The following is a 24696-nucleotide window of genomic DNA, read 5'->3' as shown; positions in this document are numbered from 1 at the left end:
GTAAAATAAAAGATTTGATGAAATGATTGCACTTTGAAAGGAAAGATCTGGGAGCGAGTTCAACATTAATCAACCATAACAAACACCATGATTACATGCATAGGGATGATAACCATATTAAATCATTCTGACCTAACTCATGTCCAGCATAAAAACATAATTAAACATATGTCAAATTCGTCATGTTGGATATTTAAGCTATAGTGCGAATGAAACTTTGTTTGATGGATCTTGCAATCTGTGATATCAAAAAATCAAGATATCACAATATCGGGGTTTTGAAAGGTAACAATTAAGCTCTTGACATAATATCCTCCGATGTGCAATATGTGATCGGGATATCGCATACAAAGTTCAATCGCAAGTCGCATATCAGTATTTTTTGAATGTGCTTAACTTTTCTACTAAGGAATCATGCAATTTGCAATTTGTGATGATGACTTTAATATGTTTAAGTTTGGTTAAAAAGGTCTTTTTGAAAAGTGACAATCTTCTAAGAGTTGGCATTTTATTTACAAAGAGGGAAAAAATTCTTCTAAGAGTTGGAATTTTATTCACAAAGAGGGGAATTTCAATTTAAAATGGTCCCTATTTGTATTATATATAATAAAAATGGGGGGGGTTATTGCATAGCACAACAGAACACCCCATAACCCTCAACAGAATGGGGTTGTCGAGAGGAAGAACAAGAGCATAGTAGGGTCAGCAAGGGCGATGTTGCATGATCAAGGCCTACCACTACACTTGTGGGCTAAGGCATGCAACACAGCGGTTTATGTTCAGAACCATAGCCCACATCGGATACTTGAGATGAAGATACTAGAGGAGGCTTATTCTAGTAAGAGGCCAGATGTTGGTCACTTAAGGATTTTTGGGTCATCGGTTTATTGCCATGTGACCAAAGATGCACGGAAGAATTTTGAGCCAACAACAGAGTTTGGGATCTTTGTGGGGTACAATGATACACCCCACAATTATCAGTTGTACATGCCGACTAGTCGGATGATTGGTTTGTAGGGATATCAAGTTCGATGAGGAGAAGGACATGCGAGTATCCTTTGAGAGGGAGCTTGAGCTACATGCAGATAAGGATATTTTAGCTCCTAAGGTTGGGGGACCTCAGATTGATGTGGAGCAGCCACATGTAAAGGTTCAGAGAGTGGAGACATCCACTCAAGCAAATTCTTCCAGAGAGGGAATAAATCACACTAGAGAAGTTGACTGATTGTTGGATGATGCACGGGAGAATGTGGGAGCACCCTCTTCTCAGCGTAGACAGAGGAGGTCACCAGATAGGTACACTGGATTCATGGCACTTATGGGTGCATGTGTTGTGACAAAGCCATCTTCCTTTCAGGAAGTAGTGCAGCATCAGGCTTGGGTTGATGCGATGGTGGAGGAGTATGACTCCATAGTTCGAAACAGTGTTTCAGATGTGGTCCCGAGACCAGAGGACAAGTCATTTGTGAGCTCCCATTGGATTTACAAGGTAAAGCACACTGCAGATGGTAGTGTGGAGAAGCATAAGGCCATATTTGTGGCTCGTGGCTTTTCACGGGTAGAGGGGATTGACTATGATGAGACCTTTTCTCCTATTGCAAGGTACTCGTCAGTCAGATCTATTTTGTCACTATTAGCACAAATGGGTTGGAAGATCCATCAGATGGATGTGAAGACTACCTTCCTCAATGGCATGATTGAGGAAAAAGTGTACATAGAGCAGCCTAAAGGTTTTGAAACCTTGGACTGTGAGTCGCATGTGTGCCAACTCAAGAGAGCATTGTACGGGTTGAAGCAAGCACCCCGTTCTTGGTACACCAGGATAGATAGCTACTTCACTGGGTTGGGACTCACAAAGAGTGAAGCAGATTTGAACCTATATCACATAGTGATGGAAGATAATTTTTTGATCATTGTACTTTATATAGATGATCTTATACTCACAGGTGTTGAGTGTTGAAAATAGCAACAAGAAATGATAAAAATAGCACTGCTATGAATAGCAGTTCGGGTACCAGTGTTGGACATAGAAACAAGGAATGAAAAATGGAAGTGCTAAAAATAAAATTGCTATAAATAGTATTTCGCGTTAGATTCCTATTTTAGTTAGTCCCTGGACTAAAATATAGAAGTAAAATTCGAATATGATCTTAGCAATTGTTTGTAAAATAATTAATTAATTCATCTTGAGTTAATTAGTTGTAGAAAATCAAAACATGAAGTCTATGTGGGGACATGCAACAGTTATCCCATTGATTGAGGAATTTATCCCTTAGTTAAAGAGATAAGGATGAGTTGTAATATTGAGTTATAATTAGTTAGCTCAGTTAACTGAGTTAAGCCCAATTAGATTAGTTCTAACAATTTGTAGAATTAATCGTGAGTTCAGTTAGTCAATGCTTGCATACATGTAACTGCTGCTCTTCAAATAACTAAATATTCTCTCATAAATAACTCATGCATCTCAGTTCAGACAGAGACCCAGTTGAGATCAGATGATGGGACAGTGTACTATCAGTTGGAGGATTTTTCCTGTATAGGAAACTCATCCATGCAGAAGGAATTATCTCCTTCAGGACAAAGCAGTTACTATTGGGTTTAATGTGTTGTGTGAGAGGTAAATTTACACAAGTGGCAGCATTGGACCCCAGGAGAAACTGCGCAAGGAAATAGGAGGCTTGGAGGGTAGAGGAGAAGGTTTCTAAGAAACCTTTGACTGCCTATGAGTAGCAGTTGGATTGCAGAGAGAGCAGGATAGCTTGTGAGCTAATTCTTTTTGTAATCTGAACATATTTCCACTTGTATGATAATACAGAGATTGGGGTTTTAGGCTGAGGCTTTCCCCGGGTTATTCTTTTGTGTTCATGTGTGATTTCTTTCTCATTCTCAGTTATATGTGTTCTATTTAATCTTGCTCATATTCGATTAAGCTTCCGCAAAGTTTGTTGTAGAAGTAGATCTTGTATTTTGCTTTAGTATATTGCATAATCTGTTGATCTACAGTGGAAATTTCTACATTAAGAAGCTCATCAAATCTTCCAAGGAGAACCTTGCAAGAGAGTTTGAGATGAATGACATGGGGCTCATGCATTACTTTCTTGGCATGGAGGTAAGGTAGGGAGATGGGGATTTGTTTGTATCTCAAGTAAAGTATTCCAATGAGATACTCAGGAGATTTCGCATGGAGAGCAGTAAACCCATGGAGACTCCTCTAGCCAGTAACTGGAGGAAGGAGGATGCTGCTTCAGGGGAAGTAGTGGAAGCTATTGTTTACAGGTAGCTTATGGGTTCACTTATGTACTTGGTGAACACATGATCGGATATGTTCTATGAAGCTAACCAGCTGATTCAAGCGATGGTTAGGCCTACCAAGCTGTATTGGAAGGCGGAAAAGCATGTATTGAGATACCTCAAAGGCACTTCTTAGTTTGGATTATGGTACAGACGGACAAAGGGAGTGAAGCTTCAAGGCTTCACTGATGCAGATTGGGCAGGGAGTCCATCTGATAGTAAGAGCACATTAGGAGGGATCTTTAGTATTAGGTCAGCAGTAGTTTCTTGGTACAACAGGAAATAGAGATCGGTTGCACTCAGTTCGGTAGAGGCAGAGTACATGGTTGCAAGTCAGGCAGCATGTGAGGCTATCTGGATGAGGAAGATCCTGGTTGGTTTTTTTGGTCAGCAAATGGATGCAACATTGATTTATTTTGATAATTGGAGTTGTATCAAACTCTCTAAAAATCCATTCCTTCATGATCGGTCCAAGCATATTGATATCTCATATCATCATCTCAGAGATTGTGTATTGAGGTAGATTGTGTTGTTAGATTGCATTCCCATGGAGGAGAAAGATGCTAACACCTTGACAAAGGAATTGTCAAGATGTAAATTCGAGTGTCATGGAGATAGGATCGGGGTATTTGATAATCCCTTTCTTGTTGAGAGGGAGTGTTGAGAAATGGCAACAAGAAATTCCAGTTTAATTTGTCCTTGAATCAAACTGTGAATTAAATTCGAATTCTATTCTCATAGCAACTTAAGATAGCTAAATTAAGCTTATCAAACTTACTTAACTTAGGAAATTCGATTTGTAATTCTTTTGGAAGTCATGTATATGTTCTCCCTACTTTGTAGGACTCCAGTGTGAGTTAATTGTGAGTTGTAAAATAGAAGACTCAGTTTCATGAGTCATTTCAGTTAAATTAGTTATTAAATTGATTGAGAGAAATAATAGTGATTTAATAATCAGTGGTGACACTAATGAACTCCACCAATGCTACTCTAGTTAACTGAATATTTACTCATCAAAAACTCATGCATGTTGATTCTGAGAAAGACCCAGTTGAGACTAGAGTGCAGGGACAATGTACTATTTGTTTTAGATTTTTATGAGTTGCACTGACATTGCATGCAATCAGGAACTGATCCTTGAGGGATTGCGCTATTTCTAGAGGCTTTGTTTCCCTTTAAATACAAGTTATCCTTCATAGGAATTACACATTGGAATAGAGACTTGGAGAGCTTGTGAAGAGGCTAAGCTTTGGCCTTGAGCTTGCTTATGAATTGAAGACTAAATTTGTTGAGCGCTGGGATTGTTCTAGAGAGAACAAGCATTGTAATTTCATCTTGATTTTACAGATTAATACAAAACATATAGTGGGGTTTTGAGCTATGGCTTTCCCCAGATATTTATTGTGATATGTGCCTTTGATTCTCTTCCTCTATTGATTATTGCTTGCTCGATGTTTATGGGCTTCCTCTGTAGAGTAGAAGTGATTCTTGTCTCTTTCTTTAGAAAATTGCATTAGCTTGTGGATCTATATGTTTTTTTACATCCATCCACACTTAGTAAAATCTATGTTTTAACTTTCATTATCTTTAATATTTTCTTGTTTCCCACACTTCCACCATGCATATTTTCACTTTCCCTTGGCCAGTTTTCACATTTCCCAATTGGGAATTGTGCTTACAAATCATCTCAAATAGCCCACCTTATTTTAAGGGAGAGGGTAAAAAAGGTAAATTTAGCCCTTGAAATTAGGACTTACAACCTTCCATTCGCCCATTTTCAAGAATAGGTTTTATTTAAGTGAATCCATTCGCCCATTTTCAAGAACAGGTTTTATTTAAGTGAATCCTATGGGCCAAATACCATATTTATAAAAGAGGTATGGTAAATTAATAAAAATATAAATAAATGAGAGGTATGGTAAATAAATAAAACATTTTTTATATTTACTCCATAAGTCACCTTATATACATGTAAGGGTGTAAACAAATAAAAATATAAGTAAAGTGGAGGTATGGTAAATAAATAAAACGTCTTTTTATACTTACTCAAAAGGTATGGTAAATAAATAAAAATATAAATAAACTAGACGTATCGTAAATAAATAAAACCTCTTTTTATATTTAGTCCATAACCCTCGTTCTATTTATGAAGGCTCAAGAAAGAGGTTTTATTTAAGTGAGTCCTATGGGACAAATACCATATTTGTAAAAGAGGTATGGTAAATTAATAAAAATATAAATAAACGAGAGGTATGGTAAACAAATAAAACATTTTTTTATATTTACTCCATAAGTCACCTTATATTTACGAACACTCAAAAAATGGGTTATATTTAAGTGAAACCTATGGCCAAAATACTATGGGACAAATACCATGGACTAGATTGTTATTAATACCATGCAAAAAACCATTATTAACCCTAATATTAAATTAATAAAAACAAAAATGGCACATGGTATTGACCCATGGTATTCACCTGGAATGTAGCCTATTTAAATGGGGGAATTAAGCCAGCATGTAGCCTATGCTAAGATTCACTAGGACTTTACAAAGTTTTATTATTTAGTGAAAGACTCGCCAAGCTCTTACAAGATTTTATAATTGAGTAAAATATTCGCCATGCCTGGTGAGAGATTCGCCAAAAAAATTATATATACATATTATATTATTGATAAAATCGCCTTCCATTTTTCCTATATACCATGGAGATTCGCCCATTTATTATATTTATAAATTTAGGGGGGGTTCTTAAAATTTTCCCTGGAATTGTGCAATCCAGAAGCTCAACCTAAGGCTTGGCCTCTGATACTACGTAGTGCGTAATACATGTTAGCCCAACAAGGCATTGTGCAGCTCCAAAGCTCAGTCTTCCCCTTGGCCACTAAGACTGCGCAATGCATAGTCTCTCCCAATCACTGCCCAGGATGGAATACACATTGCATAGTCTCAAGCCTCAGGCTACACATTGGTTGTTGGGAATGTGTAATGTGCAATTCCCATATCTAGTCTCCCTCATTTCCCCAGAAAAAATGCACAATTTTTCTCACTAATGCACCAGTTTTTTGCCTGATCTTGCTCTGAAGATAGATTTGTAAAAGCTAATATTTTCTTGCCATGATTGCCTTTTCTATCCCATGGGTACCATAGTTGTTGAGCACCTCTCTCCAACAGTCATTGTTACCATGGAACCCAAGAGAATTTCTTCAAAAGATACCATTGAAAGTAGTACCAGGGAAGCAGTTAAGCAAACACCAATATACTCGGACACGCAACTGTATGTAGAAAAGGACTCAGATTTTACACGACAGAAAGTAAATGAAACTTTTTCAACAAAGGAATTCACAGAAGATCTAGAGGGCCAGCATGTATACATTAATTTCTAGAGATCAGGGCTGCACAAGGTTTCATGTATATATCCAACCTTCCCACACGCAGATGTTATCAACTAGATTATCTCACATTTTGATGTGAAGACCATGACTTTGAGTAGTGCCAGCGGATGGAGGCTTGCTACTTTTCTAGCAGTAGATTACCAATGTCTGTACCATTTTCCTTAGCCAGAAACACTCATGGATTCACTCTTCTATGACACCAATAGTTATATGGGCATGAAGGATGTTGTTAAGAGCTAGGTGAAGAAGACATCAAAGTTTCGACAAACACCCACCAACACATATAAGACAAGGTATCTTAGGAGGTCCTATAAGTTATTGATCATCTTAGCTTACAAAATCCATAGTCAACAAAGCACAGAGACTTTTATGGAAGGGTGGGAAATCTTTCTGAACCAGGTTGTGAACAATGGGAAGCCACTCAACTGTTCAGATTTGTTAGCTCGATAGTTAAATATCCATGTAGGTAACGCCCTGAATCCTCCCAAGGGCAAGCAAGATATATTTTATATGTCTTCATATTTACTGGATGCAATATGTGCACATAACACATTCCCTAGTATGAATTGGGCTTGGTCACCTCGAGATCTTGTTGTGCACATCCACTACGAGCTGTTCTTGGTAGCCATTAAGGGGTTATGGAGAAGCTAACTAACCACTTCCTCATTCCCCTATATAGTATTATCTTTGAGGAATAACCACCTTGCATGTCACCTATGGAAATAGAGGCAATATCAGATATTGTACATTGGTTTTCCTCACCATATGGCACCTTCCTTCGAGTGTTCGGCGGAGAGAATTCACTGCATGTTTTTCCAAGATATGCCACCAACAAGTTCGTCATGCAAGAAGTGTCATACCATCTCACCACAGGGTTTTCAGCTGCTTTTCACAAGAAGAAGAAATCGCCTTGGCCAACTCTTACTATGCAAATTGGATTGTACAGGATAAATAACCTGAAATTTGTGGATATCGAAGGAAAGGCGATAGAGAAGTTTTCCTTGGGTACTTGATACTTTAATCCATACTATCCCCATGGTATTTGCAAGAACCACTGTGCAATAATTCACTTTCAATGGCTCAGTGAGACATTTCATAATCAGGAGGAGGATCAATGGAAGAATTGCTATAATTCCTCTAAGACTCACGAGTTGGTCAATTTTGTAGGAACTTCACAGGTGACTCCATAGAAGAAATCTACTCTGAAAGTAGCACCAACAGAAGAGAGCAAGCCCGCACAGGATAAGGGAAAGAGAAATGTTGCTCATAGTCCAAGGGGAGAAAGAAGTCACAAGATGAAAGTGGATCCATCTATTATGAAAGCGGCTTTAGCAACAAAAGCAAAGAGGAAACAAAGGATGCAAAGAGAATAATGGAATAAGAGGGAAGAGAAGAGGAGACTGGAATAAGAAAATAATAAGAAAGAACAAGAAGAGAAGCATAAGTAGGAAGAAGAAGAAAGGCAATGCACAATAGCAGAAGAAACAACTTGAAAACAGGTTGAAGAGCAAGAATAGAATTGGAAACCAGTAGAGGACGATGGTGGAAAAATGCGGGATTAGAAACTTTCCTAACAAATTGAAAATTTGATAGAGATCGATGACACAGAGGTGGAACCAGAGCCACAGAATCAAGATGTTGACTTGATGCCTAGCACAAAACAAGTCATTATTCAATCTCCACCACCTCTAGTAGAATACTCAGCTCCAGCAGAGGAAGGGGAAGTTGTTCCTCTTGACGATGGTCTGATTATGGACATGTACAATATGTCATATGATGAATTCCATAAGAAGATTTTACAAGCACGTAAGAAGAATTTTTCGGATGATCTCACATCTCTCGCTTTTATGAGAGAAAGGGTAAATATGGTCGAAACTAGGAGAGATCCCAAAGCCATTGCCTTAGCCAACTTGGCCTTCACAGGTGCAGCAATGTCAAACGCTTAGTGTCTTATTGCTGAGAATAAGAAATTAGAAAAGAACTTTTAGGTTTTCAGGCAAGTAGTTGAATGGCTTCGAACAGCGACTCAAAACGCAGCTTCCACATAGCTCCACTTGGAGGAAATGAAGGAAGTGTTACTTAATGAAGTATCGACACTTGGAAAGACCATGCGGAATCTCTATGATGATATTTTTACCATGCATAAGGCAGTTTTCGGTGTGCATGGCTTGTAGCAACAGTGTAAATACTTTGTCAAAACTCTCATAAATTTGCAAGCTCTAATCACCATCATGGATGAGTGGAAAATGAGATACAAAGGGGCATAAATTTACTTGGTTAAGAAGATGAAGCCACAGGAAAATCTAGAGAAAACAAGAGTGCAAATGTTAATCCAGAACAACAAACAGCTCGCCTCATTTATTGGTAACATTCAGGCCTCATATTCACGAATATAAAATAGTATATATTTCTTGGTGAAGACCCATATAATCCCATCAATTGGCTCACTCACTGAAGCCAAACCAAGGAGCCATGTTAGAAAGAAGATAGAGGAATACTTGGAGTAGCTGAGACAGATTTCCACCAAGGAGGACTTGGAGGTGAATAGACAGAACATGCACACCTACATTGGTGGCCCTGTCTAAGTTCGGACAATGTTGATCATGCTTCAGAAGGAAGTTGAAATTAGTTCCAAATCATTGTACTCAAATGCCATGGAGGCTAGAATCTACTTCCATCCAGACATTATCACACAGTTTGGGGATGTCTTCGTATAGTACTAAGCTTGGCACCACTACGTGACTGAAAAACATCAAGTGGAATTTGATGAGCTAGAGTTTCCCCAAACTCAAACATAATAGTATTTTATCTTGTTAGGTTGTATAGTTGGATCTACCCCATTTTGTCCTATATGGGTACGAGTGTAAATTATAATATTATTTGTAATTAATTTGTAAGTGGAATTCCAAGTGTTAATATTGGAATGTGAAGAGCCATGATGTAATGTAAGGAGTTATTTTGTAAAGAAGCTGAAGAGTCATGAGGGTAGTCTAAAGGTCATAAAGGGGATTTGAAAAGTCACCTCCCTCTTGTTATAAATATACCCTCATAACTCATGTAAATGGATTTTGGGAGCTAAGATTTTGGTTGGGATTAGGCTTAGAAAGAGCTTGGGAGTTTTGTGAGAACCTTGGCTTCTTCGTAGTATAGAGGGAGTATACTTATTTGGAGGAGTAGGTGTTGTTGACTTAATGTTCCACTATTGGGGCTAGTGGTTTGTCAATGGTGTATGTATGATTGGAAATTTCACTTTTAATAAAAGCCTAAATCCAACACACTTTCATGCATATGTTGTGAATATAGTAGGACTATTCTTGTTTTATTTTCAATGCATGTTATTTAAGTTATGCTTATGCTTATGAACTATTTTGTTTGCATTGGTACAAATCTTGTTGAATGTGTGTTGTTGTATTAATTCATTACGATTAAGTTTTGAACTATTTCACATATTATCTTGTGATGTCATTATTCTTGTGTGCCCCTTTCAAGCTGCGTATTATTACATGATTTTAGGAGGCTCACCTCATTTCCCTTCATGTATTGCAACCTCCATATATCGCACTTGACTTTCTGCAGGGTCAAACACTTTCTCTCACCAAAGTCATTGTATATCACTTTATGTGTATTTTCATCCAAGGCATATCATTAACACTAGTTGTTGGGACTCCTACACCAAATGGTGTGAGGTCTAATTGGAACTTAATATTAGGGAGATCCCCTGAATGTTGGCAAGTCGAGCACCATCAACATTTATGGCACTAGAAGGAGGGAAATATGACAAGTTGAGCCCATGAAGTTTGTTTGAACTTTTACACTTATTAATGGCTTCCTCCTATATCTTAGCCCTGACATGTTGTTGTAGTGACTACAACCACCCTCCAAAATTTTTCCTCAACTTCGTTTTGGAGCCTCCCTTCCAACCTTCACAACAACATGTCTTGCTTCATCAAGTACACAAGTTTCATTGTTTTTCTTGCAAAAAGGCAACATGTCAATCATAGCTCAATGCATTCCCCTCATAGGCTGATCACACGAACTTGGTCCAGCTACAGGTTGAGCAGCTCCCCCAATAAATTGTGCAATTTTGGGGGGTAACTAGCCTTCCCTCCAGAAATTACGCAATCCTGACTGGCAGCCTGTTGGGCTCCAGAATTGTGCAATTCTAGCAGTCAACACTCACACTGAAAACTACGCAATTTTCCCTAGCAGGGCTGCTCATCCCAGAATTTGTGCAAATATTGGCAGCAATCAGCTGCTCTACCCATAAATTGCGCAAATCCCCTAGGCAGCTAGCCCAGCTCCCATCCAAAAATGCGCATTTTCTCCCAGCAAAGGAGAAGTCTCTTTCATGTGCAACTGAGTTGACTAGTTCCCTTCGGGACTGAGCAAACTGACTTGCATGCATGGGATACTTCTCCCAAGGTAGCATGCAAAGGCATCCCTTGTTTCAAGGATCTATTTTTAGCAGTTGGAGGTTACATGCAAGGATCATTTCAGAAACCTCCCACAAAGTGTCGATTTCCCTAGATTTGTGGCATGCATGTTGTTATCACTCAGTAATTTCTCTAGAAGTTGTTAGAAGAAAGAAATTTTTGAGGTAACCACTAACCAACTTTGGAGCATAGGTTCTAGCCAACCTAAACTCAGAGAGGGCTCTCTCTGTATGATTTAACTTTGTTTGTTTTAATTTTATGCTAGTTATGATTGTTCTTGGGATTTTGATTTGTATTTGAGATTGGTTGGTGGGATTACTTAAACAGATGGATAGACTGATGTCTTTTAAACCATTGGGCTATGGAGTCAAACAATAAGGAAGCAAAACTAGATTAACCCACTAGAGGGAATGTTCAAAGGGCAAGATAGCAGAGTGTTTTCCAAATCTTTGAGAAAAAGGGGTGAAATGGTTCCACTCATAGTGAGAGAGAAATTAAGGGTTCCCAGACCTAGATAATGAATGAGGAATGAAGGGGTAATTGGGATCAAAGGGAAATTAAGAATCCTTTAACCTGGATATTCAAGAAATCAATCTAAACCGAGGAGCAATTAAGAATTCCTTAACTTAGATATTAGCAGGAAACATTTAGATGTATAATTGTTAAGACTAAGTGTAATTAAACAAATTTTGAAGAATTATTCCAGTTATAACATATAGATTCAGAAACACATTAAAGATTATGAATAACTTGAGAAAAATAACAATAACACATGAGAATACTTCTCTAAAGTTTGCTCAACACATGAATCCTTCGAAATATCTGATCTTAATTTATTACTCCAGCTTGCTGGCTCAGCAAATGATACAATAACCCTCTAGGTCTTCTAATCAAAAATTATATAGAAATGTCAAGTAAAATCTACCCTACATACTTCAAATTATGAAGTATTTATACAAAATTATTTACAAAATATCCCAAACTGACTTCGGATTTATTTTAGGGAAAAAATATCTAATTCTAAAAAGGTAATGCCACCTTTCTAACTGATTGCTTTCTGGCACTCTTATATATGATTTCTTTTGATATTTAGTTCATTGATCTTTTAGTTGTCATCTGATACTCTTCAACTTATCTTCTTCCACTGATACTCTTTGACTCTGATACTCTTTGACTGGGACAACTGTCCACTTACTTTCACCGTTCTGTTTTTACCAAATTGTGTTAATTGTTGGACTTACTTTGAATTAAAGTAAGTCAGTTAGTTTCTCCCATCTCTCTTCAGTTGGTAACTAAATGTTCTTCAACTTTCTGAAGACCTCATCAGCCTCTGTGTACTTAGTAAATGTAGGCTTATTCAAAAACAGGTGTTTTACCTCATGCTGGAGGTAAAACAAGTTCTCCAAAGCTTGGTAAAGGACTTTACCAGAGGGCATCCCCTGTTTTGTTGTGTTGCGTTTGGCTGCATTGTTGACTTGATTTTTGGCCACTTCCCTAAGCTTCTTGTCATAGTCCTTCTCTGTCATCAATTTATCATTAATTACCAAAGGACTTGGTAAACCTTTCTGTATCAAAGTGTTAAACTTGAACTTAAATCTATCTATGGAAAGTTGCATGGTCTAACACTTGTATTCTAAGTTGTGCATCGAATTCCTTTTAGTAAGGACTCTTTTTACTTCTAGGATTGTCCCTGTCCCAATGGCTCACCTAGAGTCATTTCTTTCTCTAGTTTATTTATCCTCTATGTTAACCTTGCTACCTTTTGTTGTTCCTATTTATTCATAATTTGAGCAAGTTTATAGTCTGTCTCCAGACTATTTACTTTCTCTTCCAATTTCTTGATTTCAATAGCTTTGAGGGACATCTCTTCCATTGCCTTAGCCAACCTATTATCTTCTTCTCTCATATAATCCGTTGCGCTCGACCCTGTTGCTGAACTAGACAGTGTTGTTGCAGGCAATGCAATGGTCAATGGATCTATAGGAGCTAATGTTTCAGCCAATGTAGATGGTACTACTGTGGTGACTGTTGGGATGATAGTGGTTGCAGCTTCTTGGAGGCTAGCCTACTTGGTCAACTTATCCATTTCTCTCTCCATTTCTTTCAGTTGGGTGTTCAATTGTAACACCAAGTCAAACATTTCCTCATGGTCAGTTTGGCTCTCTAACACCTTAGTGGTTTGTGGGTGTAGAAGCAAGGAGTTTTAACTGCTTCTTCAAAGCTGTTATGTATTCATTTTTCTTTTTGATCAATTGTTTTGCTACCTTAATATCTGTAGGATCATGGCCCATTTCTATGACCTGGTCTTCTAAGGATTTAATCATGTTGTCCTTGGCATGAGAGGAGGCCTTTTATAGCTTCATCTATGCAATTATATTATTTAAGGACTCTTGTAACTTGTATGCATCCATGGCCTTACCAGTCAAGGTGGAGTATATCATTTCTCTAGATTGTTTGTGAAACTCTATTTGGTCCAAGGGATGGATGTCCTTTTCTAACACTTCAAATGTAGCCTTCTTATAATCTGCTAAAGATTTGGGTTGTGGCATTGTTGGATGCATATATGACATTTTCATCTTTCCTTCCTCAATATCAAATGCAGACATTAGTCGGCTCTGGTTAGGAGCTGAATGCTTGAAATACTTATCATATGTCTTAGCTTTCAATTTTTCATTTCTCAATTTAATCTCCGTATATCTATCTTTGATGGTTCTTCTTTGTCAGTTGGTCTAACAAAGGAAGAAACTTCAGCTAACTTTTGTCTCTCTAACAGTTGTGTGTTAGAAGTGGTGGGTTCATTGACTTCTTCTGCCTCTTTTCCTTTCTGATCTGCTGTGTCTGGCACCATCTTTGGCATTGGTTCTGGCTCTGCCCTTTCTACTTCATTATGTTTTTCCTGTTCAGAAACAAGATTCAGTTTTATCATTTTCCTTGGGTTTGCTTTCTCATCCACTATTTCCCTCTAGGAAATAGAAGTCTCTTCTCTATTTTTGGGTTTGTCCTCCTCATTCAGAGGTATTTGTAATGCAGAGGGATCATCCATCTTTTGACCTTGATCTGGGACCTGCAGCAACTCACTCAGGTCAATCTATTGCTCAATATCATACAGAGCATTTTCAACATCAATAATTGTGTTATCTTTATCAAACAAAGTGTTTTCCAACCATTCAGTTTGGTTGGCATATCTTTCAACTTCAGGCACTGAATAATGTGCATAAGGGGCTAGTTTAACCTTGATTTTCATTTTGCTTATTACTCCATGAAAGTCATACTTCCACGTAAAACTCTTGGTAAATTTCAACTACTGTAACATATTGTCTACCTGTGGTCCAGCTTGTCTATTATTGCAAATAAAGGGGCCCAGTTCACTTTTGACTCTGAATTGTCTTCTTCTTTGCAACCACGAAGTGGACATCATCTGAGTTGATGATTTGCCTAAAATATTCCAAGGCAAAAGTTCTCAAGGGAAAATAATTTGGCAATTTATATGGAGCCAGGTGGCAACCATAGACTCTGATCTCTGTGTGATTCTGGTACACATACCAGTGTCCTGTCTTACTATTTTTAGCCAGCTGAAGTACCTTTTTGATCTGAGGACTAATCCTAGGTTGTACAGTCCCTGTCAGCATATTCATCACTGGGTGGACAAAGGAATCTATGAAGTCCTTATAATCAGACACAGTGGAATATCTCTGGACAATAGGTGTCCAATAGAGCACAAACCTCTCTTTTCCTCTACTATCACATTTTATGATCTTCATGGGGAATTTATTAGCTTGGTAGTATAGAAACAAATAATACAATACTGTAGAGAATTTAAACACTCTTTTAGTGGCCAATCTGATGAGTTGTTCATGCATTTTGTCTACAATGAACTGAGCATAATCAAACTTGATGGCAGGAGGTTTACCAGGGGTAAAAAGGGACAGGAATGCAAAAATGACTTCATCTACATGTTCATCTATCCTGTATCCAAGGATGGAAGATACCATGGTGATAATATGCCTGGCAGTTTGTGAAAATATGGGGGCCATGTATGGAGGAGTAAAATTTGGTGTATGCTCTTCTGCAACTATGAAATTCTTGAACACTTGCTTAGCTTTGTCCTCATCAATAGAATTGTACAGTTCTAGAAGTCCTCCAATGGACAAAGGAGCTAAATTTGGGCTGGGCTGGACCTGTAACATCTGATTGATGGATTCTAGAGTGATAGTGAAGAGTAGATGTTGATTGGGGGCTACTACAACCCTCTGGCTAGGGATGTAGCATGCCTGACAATAGTGGATAATGTCTGGGAGACTATGGACTTCTGGGAATGAGTATAGGGGTAGATTTGACTCCCAGAGGTGAATGTCATCAGCATGATTTCAAAATCTATCTTTGCTCCAGAAGTAGAGCTTCATTCTTTCAGAGGCAGAGGTTGTATCTTTAATTTGAAAAGCCCCATAAGCCAAAAGTACATGATCTTGGTCAAGGTGGGGGGTTGAAACATGCTTAGCATCTAGGGAAATGTGGATAGACATTGTGTGGAAAATAGAGGTAAAGAATGGAAATTGACTTTGCAGGGTTTGACCAGTGGTCTGGGTTTTACAGGGTTTTTAAGGGTCTGGGTGCAAATCAATTAATTCACGGGTAGGAAGCTTAATTTAATTTATTCAATCTTGAATTAATTGAACTTTTTATATTAAAAAGGACAGATGTGGTGTATTTTTGCAGAATACCTAAAACCGAAGGTTGGTGTCATGAATTTAGTCGAGGGTCTAGGTTGCAGATGACAGGTGTTGGCTCTGGGCAAGTGCTGGAGGCAAGATGGTGACTGGTAGTCAATTGGTGGTTGTATATTTTAGGTGCGCAAGAAAGCTCAAGCTTTCAATGTGCAGATGGTCTAAAAATAGTAAAAATGGCATTAGTAGGGCCTTATTGGGTGAAAACTGAGAAAAGTGGGAAATTTGGTTATTAACAGTGATTGGTTTCGAGAGGGTGGTTTTGCCCTTCTTCGCACCACTTTTGGGGGCAGGGTGGTAAAATTCAGAGGGGACACGAAATGACGCAAAGGTGACACGTTGTCAGTCTAGGCAAAACCACCCATTTCAGGTGCTATCAAGTCGTTAAAGTTCGGAAATGGAATGCGCACGAAATGGAGCGATAATCGTTGGGTGAGATGGGTGTTAATCAGATGGTGGTCGTGCTGAAAATATGTGCGGAGGGGATTTGGGGAATGGTTAAGGAGGGGCATGCCTAATCAAATGCACTTAAGCCTGTTTAATTAACTTTGAAATTGCGGATTAACTTAAATGATCCATCGGACGGGTTTTGCAAGGCGAAAGTGTTTTCAACTTAGGATAAGTTTATTTATGGGTTTTTACCCTAGGAAAAGGGATTTATGGAACATAATGATGATTTTAGCAAGGGGGGAGGTATTTTAAAGGGAATCTCTAGGGGAAAATATGGGATAATGAAGTAAGGGTAAAAATGGAGGGGAAAAGGAGTATTTTAAGGGATGATGGGGAAATTAATAAACATGAGAGGGAGAAGCTTGTGAAAGGAGGGGGAGTTAGTTAAAATCATCTTTTCTTAGCTTTGTACTTTGATGAATGTGCCTGCACATTATGATTTGAGCATGTAAAATGTGCCAGTATTTTGAACACATGGTTGATTCTGCAAGTTTTTTTCTACTTACCTTTTCTTACCCTAACATTTTTTCTTCTGTTGCATGGGTGCACTTGAGCTAGCAAACCCTTTATTACCTTTTTTTTTTGAATAAAACTATCTAAATCTAACCTTATTTCTTCCAATGGCTCAGATTAAACTGTTGAGCTCATTTTTATTTCTCTACCTATCTACTAGTCTGCCAAGATTAAATAGTTTGGCTAGACTTTATTCTCTATCTACAATATGAAATAGTCAAGATTACACTATTTGACTATCATGGATTATGGAATTTTTAACAAGTTGCACACAATCATTATTTTTCATGAAAAAGTAAATAGTAGTGGCATTTGGACTTGCTCACTTTCATGGTCTGTTTTATTTTTATTTTTTTTGGTTCATATATATATTTTCCAATTTTTCTTTATTTTTTGACCTTTTGTTTCCCTTTTTTCCTTTGATTATTCTTTTAGGACATACCCTCTTTTTATTTTTTAAATATGGAAAACTATTTGCTGAAAGAAAAGTATGTACATATTACAAGCTTGAGAAAAGTCAATTCAAAATTATGACACCTATTGGTATAGGAACCTAACAGTGGCTCCACTTGGGGATGGCATCTTTTGGAAGATTTCAAGAACTTTGAAGATCAGTGGCCTTGAAATGATTGAATACGACTTAACTTGCAAATGGTTTTACTTTTCACTCTATGGTGTTATACCTTAATAACTTTAGATTTCACTCTAAAATTTATAAGATAATCATCCAATCCAAACTAGACTTTGTTAATAAGGTATGTACAATGGAAAATGATAATTAGTAACATGCTGGTTAACCTGGTGGAAAATAATGTTTTAGCATTCGACCATTCACTGGCCCACCTTCTGCATCTGTACCATCAAGTTCTCTTAGGAAGAAAGCATTATTACCTCTGTAAGCATAAATGACATAAGGGCCTTTCCATAGGAAATCAAATTTCCCATGTTTACCTTTATCTTCTCTCCTTGAGTCCCACTTGAGCACTTTGTCACCAATGTAGAAATATTCAGCCTTGGTTCTTTTGTCAAATATCTTTTTAATTTTTTCCTACACAATTTGAGATCTAACATAGACCTCCTCTCGGGTTTGTTGCAGATGAATAGTTTGATTGATTCTTCTTTGAATACTATTCGGTTCAACCTGCAACTCTTGAAGTATTTTCATTACTAGTACTCCCAAGGAGGATGGAAAAACAACTTCCATCCCATATACTAGTTGATAGGGAGAAGTACCAATTGATTTCTTTGTAGTTAATATGTCTGCCCATAAGGCATTGACTAACTTTTTATTCCATGTTTTCTTGTTGTCTTCTAGTAATTTCTTGATAATGTTTACTAGGCTTTTATTCAAGGATTCTGCTAGTCCATTACCTTGAGGGTAATAGGCTATGCAATGGCCAAGGGTGATATGGTATTTATTGCAAAAATCTATCATTTGCTTGGATTTAAAGGATGCTGCATTATCAGTAATGAGCTTAGTTGGGCATCCAAATATTGATAGAATATTGGCTTCAAGGAAGGTTATGATTACAGTATCTTTGGCCTACCTTGAAGGTATGGCCTCTATCCATTTTGTAAAGTAGTATGTGGCAGTGAGGATCTATTTGTGTTGGGTAGAGGAGGGTGGGTGAATTTCACTAATGAGGTCTAAGCCCCATTATTGAAAAGGTATTTCTGCAGAGATAGGTTTGAGGGGTAAAGGTAAGAGCTTTTCTTTCCCTCAAAGATTTTTCATTTGTGACAGGATGACACATACTTTTTGACATCAGCGAATAAGGTAGGCTAGTAAAAACCAGCTCTAAGGATTTTATCTGCAGTTGTCTTCTAGTAAAGGTGTCCTCCATAGTCACATGCATGAAACTCTTCCATAACTTTATTAGATTCATCTTTTAATAAACAATTAAGAAGAATACCTTCATGAAATTTCCAAAATAGAGCACTATATAATATACAAACTTTGAAGGATTTCATCTTCAAAAACCTACTTTTGGTTCTAGATAATTTAGGAGGAGCTTGTAAATTCAGTAAAACATAAATAATATCAGCATACCAAGGTGAATCAATAAAATCTTGGTTGATCAATGGAGTCGACATCTCCTCTTCATTATCTATAGCTACAATAAAGTTTATATCTAAGGCCTGACAGTTTGATTCAACCATGAGTTTGGCTAAACCTTGGCCCTTGATTAACTTAGCAAGTTTGATTTCTAAATCATACTATAAAATAGTGGCAATCTACATTCCCCTTTTTCCATTAGGACCATCCTGAGTTAGGATGTCCTTAACGAATGAATTAGGAACGTAAGCCACTATATGAGAATATAAGATGTATACCCTAAAGTCCTTAATGGCTTTGACTAAAGCCAAAGCTTGTTTTTCCATTATCTTATATTTCAGGGTGGCATCTCTAAGGGCTTTGCTAAAGAAAACAATGGGCTGTTCATAGCCTTGGTCATTTTTCTACAACAAAACTGTAGCAATTGTATGCTTAGAAGAAAAGGAAAACAAGATGAAATATCTGTCAAATTTAGGACTGATTAACACAGGTGTTTTGTTCAAGGCTAGTTTAATGTCTTCAAAAGATTTTTTAGCCTCAACAGTCCATTTTATGGTGGAATCCTTTTTCAACATGTTATTTAGTAATCTAATTAATTCTACTAAATTAGATATAAATCTTCTAAGAAAATTAATTTTACCTAAGAAATCTTGTAACTCTTTAATGTTCCTAGGGTGCTTTATTTGCAGGATGGCTTCTATTCTAGCAGGGTCTATTCTTATACCATCTTTTGAAATTATGTGACCTAACAACTTTCCTTCTTCTAACCTGAACAATGATTTTTTGGGGTTTAAGGAAATACCAAATTTCCTGCATTTAATAAAAACTTGCCTTAAATGATCTAGATGTTCATTGTCAGATTTTGAAAATATAGTAATATCATCTAGATAAATTAAAAGGAAGTCATGGATTTCTCTTGCAAAAGCTATATCCATAGCCCTCTGGAAAGTGGCTCCTACATTCATTAGTCCATAAGGCATTTTTACGTACATAAATGTGCCCCAAGGAGTAGTAAAGGCAATTTTGGGTTGGTCATCAGGATGTACCAAGATTTGATTGTAACCAGAAAACCCATCCAATAGTGAGATTTTGGTTGCTCCAACTACTCTTTATAAAATGTGGTCCATTTTGGGAAGAGTGTAGTTGTCTTTCAGTGACACTTTGTTGAAGTTTTTGTGATCAACACAGAGTTTGATCTCACCAGTTTTCTTTCTAGTTGGCAATAAGTTTGAGGCCCAATCAAAAAATCTGATTGGTGCTATTTTTTTGTGATCCAAAATGGATCTAAGATAGACTTCTAAGTCTAAACTATTCCTCACAGAGGAAAATTAAAGCCAAGGGCTACTCCTGGAAATAGTCCCATTGCGTAGATCTTTTCATTCTGAATCTATTGCAATTTGAATGGGATAAAATGGACTTTAGGTGAAGAAGTTATCGCAGAAAGAAGTTTGTCATGGTCCTTTGAAAAGGAGGCAAATTCTTATGAAAATGGGCTTAAGGCCTTATATGCAAAAATCACATGTGAAAGGTTTAAAGGCTAGACCTGAAATATTATGTCCACATCCTAAACCCTTATCGGATTTGTGAGATGTATTGGATCAGAGTGATGAAGGGATAAAGGCCTGGTGGGAGGACAAGGCGACATGCGATTAGCGATTGTGATATCGGCGATCGGGGTGATCGATGATCAGAGGAGCAAGGACATAGACCCCCGCCGATGCAATACGCGAGTTGCGATATCGGCGATCGGCGGATCAGCGGATCAGCAGTCGGCATGGTCAAAGGGAAGACCCCCGGGGCTGTTGCGATTGCGATGTGCGATATAGCGACGAGGCTGATAGCGATATGCTGATAGCGATGATCAGTGATCCTCGATATAAAGGGCCACTAATAGCACGACATGCGATAAGCGATAAGGGTCGGACCCGATGGGATTATAGACCCGATTCCATAATATTTGAAATCTAGGAATTCTAGATTTCTGTGTATTTCCCGTGTATTGGTTTTTTTGACCATTACGCCATGCGATAGTGATTTGCAATGGAATGGTGGACCCGATGGGTTTATCAATGTGATTGAATGCATTTTGAAGTCTGGTAAAATGCTCAATCATGTTCTTTCATCAATTTTCATGTGTATTGCACTATTGGGCTATTTCTGCAAGAGGAAGGCCAAACGGTTGGGTTTTCCTATGCCCGTTGATTCATTGCAATAGGAAACTAATTCTTTTGTGGAAACAATCAAGTTATTCAATGATGGAGGATAGTAACCGATGCATGATAAAATCACAGAGAGTGCGATGGACCAGAGGGAGTTGGAGGACTGAAAAAGTTTGCTGGAAGGTTGTTAAGAGTCGCTTGGAGGTCAAGCAAACTATAGAGGCATGCAGAGGCCGAGAGAAGTTCAGAGCAAGAGCTAGAGCCAGAGCCGAGAGCTAGAGTGACAGCTAGAGCCAAGAGCCAGAGCCAAGAGCAAGAGCCAAAGCCAAGAGCCAGAGCCAGAGCCAGAGCCAGAGCCAGAGCCAGGAAGCCTGAGAGCTTCAGAGCCAGGGATGAGATGGTTTTCTAATCCCATTGTTTCTGTGTAATCCAATGGAGTTGAGCGTGGAGCTTGTAAAAGAACTTATGCCATAATCCCAAAGAGCTTAGTTGAATTGACTAGAGCTCAAGGATACGTAGCCCAAGAGGTTTGGGTGAACTCCATATTATATTGTTGTCTCATGTGTTTGCTTATTTGCTGCATTGTATTTACTATTATGTGTGTTTTACATCAGCATAAGAAAATGAACTTAAGCACTTGAGCAGTTAAAAACAAACACAAGTATACACCTATTTTCAAGCACTTTTTAATTCCGCAATTGGTTAATCATAAGGTCTTGGGAATATATAAGCTTTGGAGCAGGAGAGGTTCTTGTAAGCTTTACAAGAAGCCTTTAGTGCCCCATTTTCAAATTAGGTGGTATCAGAGCTTAATTTTGATTAACCCCACCTTCAAAGAAGGTGATATCAAAGCTGACTATACCAGAGTAGGTGATATCATATCAGAATGCTTGTTTGAAAGGTGTTTAAATAGTCAGAGGTTGATTGTATGCTTGTTTGCAGACTGACTATTGTGTGAGTTTGTAGAGGTGAAGGGAAAGCTACTGATAGCTCATTCCAGGAGAGGACAAAAAGGAAGAAGGGTTGAAGGCATTCTTCTTATCCCAAAGGACCTCAAATCAATCCTTGAAGCACAAGAGGTTTGTTGCAAAAGGTTGCTTGAATAAGCTCTTTATTAATCTTGTTTGAAGTTCTTTTGTTCATTTTGATAATGACTACTTCTATAAGTGAGTCCTCAAATGTTGCTTTCTTCACAAGATTCTTTGATGAAGACAAGAAGCAAGACTTGTTCGCCATGATGGATATGGTGAGAAAAATGTATGAGGATGGAAGGAAGAGCGACATACTTAGAGAGTAGTTGAATTCCGTGGAGGAAGAGAAGAAGTTTCTTTCTAACAAATTGCAGGAAATGGAGAGGCAACTTCATATTGCAAATATGAACCTGAGAAGGATGCATGAGTTGGAGACACAGCTCTTTGTTGCCAAAGAAGCCTTAGTCAAGTATTAGCTTGAAGAAGAGGTAAAGAATTCATGTTTGTCTTCAAATTCTTTTAAGAATGCTTATATTGGTTCTTTTGAAAAACATACCAGAGGCATAGGTTCCAAGCTAATGTCCAAGATGGGCTATGAAGGAAAAGGCTTGGGAAAACATGCATAGGGTATTTTTGAGCCAATAATGGTTGAGGAAAGGCCTAAGTATTTGGGTCTTAGCTATGGACAGTCTTATGGAGAAAGTTCCAAAGCTGCCATGAAGGCCATTGAAACAGTTCCAAGAAGGAGTTTCATTTCAGGTCTTCTACCTCAAGAGTGTGAATATTGTATTCATGGAGAATGCAAAATCTTGAAACATCATTTGCAGGATGCAGGTGTTCATAAGCATGCACTTGGACCAGAGAGTTGTGGAAACTTTGAAAGCCTTGAAGAGATTGATGGTGTTCCAAAGGGAGCCACTTCTTCATTCAATTCACCTCCTCATGAAGGCAATAACGGTGAAAAAGAAAGGTATAAATCTGGTTCTAATCATATTCCTTTTGATTATGTAAAGCATGATAAATCCCCATATAAGCATTGGAAAAGAATTGCATGTTCCTTTTGTGGTTTGGATAACCATAATCTTTCTAGACATTGGAAGAGAATGGCCACATACAGGAAAATTTTGAAGGAAAGGAAGCAAGAAGCCAAAGGTCCATGGGATAAGGAAAATCATGATGTCAAGAGGATGCACATGTGTTGCACTTACTACCATAAGAAAGGACACATTTCTTCAAAATGTTGGACTCAGAATTCAACAATTCTTCCACAAAACTTGAAGAAGATGGAAAGAGAAAATGGAAGGAATGGAAAGAAAGATTCCATGATTGATGTGTTTCAAGATGATTCACATGTTGATGTCGATGTGCAGACAAAGGTAGCACCTTTGAAATGGATTGGTAAGAAATGGTTAGAGTTATTATCCAATTAAGATTGCATGTCTTTTGATTTGATGCATTTATTTGCATTTCTATGTTAATGGAATGCAAGTTGTAGGGTTTTTCGAAGAAGGTGAATGGAAAAGTTGAGTAGGAGACTCACTTTATTGATGCAACATTATATTCATTTCAGCTTCGAAAGTATAGTGTGCTTAAGCGAAAGTTGAAGGAGGAAATGCATGCATGAGAATAATGTGCATGAACATAGGGATGTTAATGATTTCCTTGTATTTGAACATGTATGTGTAATTAACATGAAGGGTTGATTGCTTTGGCATGCATGTAATGCAATATTGACTTGAGAAAATTTGATTTGGTCTCCAAGATGGAGATAATGGTGAAGTGTTTCATCTTTAGAAAAGAATCCTTGAGATCTTTTCTACATGCTTGACTTGAAGGGTCATTTGTTTTAAATGGATGCTTTGTGGGCTTGGTATCTAGTCCATCATTTGTATGCAGATGTAAGACATGGAGGTGTTCACAAGATGTGAGATATGTTTCTTTTGTTGAAGCAGGAGTTTTAGGCCATCCAGTTGTTGTTAGCAATTGTTATTGACAACTTTTCAAACAGGTACAAATGAAAATTTTGTGAAGAAGATGTAACTTCACATTTGTTTGAGCCACCATGGATCAATGATCAAGGCAGAGAATTTAAAGCTACCTTCTGTGACCATCTTAGCAGGAGTTCTGCATGAAGTCAAGGAGGAATACAGTTCTTCCCAAGAGGACCAACACATCCAAGAATGAGAGTGGTCAAAGGCTTTGGTTCAAAGGCACTATGCAAGGCAAGTGTATGGAGGCTAAAAGAAGAGGGTGTTATTACTCTCATTTACTGTTCAGATCAGTATGTCAGTCTTTTGGAGACCAAAAGTTCTTTTAATGTGAAGATGTGATCCAAAATGGATCTAAGATAGACTTATAAGTCTAAATTGTTCCTCACAGAGGAAAATGAAAGTCAAGGGCTGCTTTGGAAATAGTCCTATTGCATAGATCTTTTCATTCTAAATCTACTGAAATTTGAATGGGCTAAACTGGACTTTGGGTGAAGAAGTTATCACAGAAAGAAGTTTGAAATGGTCCTTTGAAAAAGAGGAAAATTCTTATGAAAATGGGCTTAAGGCCTTATATGCAAAAATCGCATGTGAAAGGTTTAAAGGGTGGACCTGAAATATTATGTTCATAGCCTAAACCCTTATCGGATCCGTGAGATGTATCAGATCGGAGCGATGAAGGGATAAAGGCATGGCAGGAGGATAAGGTGACATGCGA

Source organism: Pinus tabuliformis, chromosome 3_2, assembly GCF_031772625.1.
Source record: "Pinus tabuliformis cultivar Carrire ecotype Pingquan chromosome 3_2, CPIR1, whole genome shotgun sequence".
NCBI lineage: Eukaryota > Viridiplantae > Streptophyta > Pinopsida > Pinales > Pinaceae > Pinus > Pinus tabuliformis.
This window is presented reverse-complemented; position numbering follows the sequence as displayed.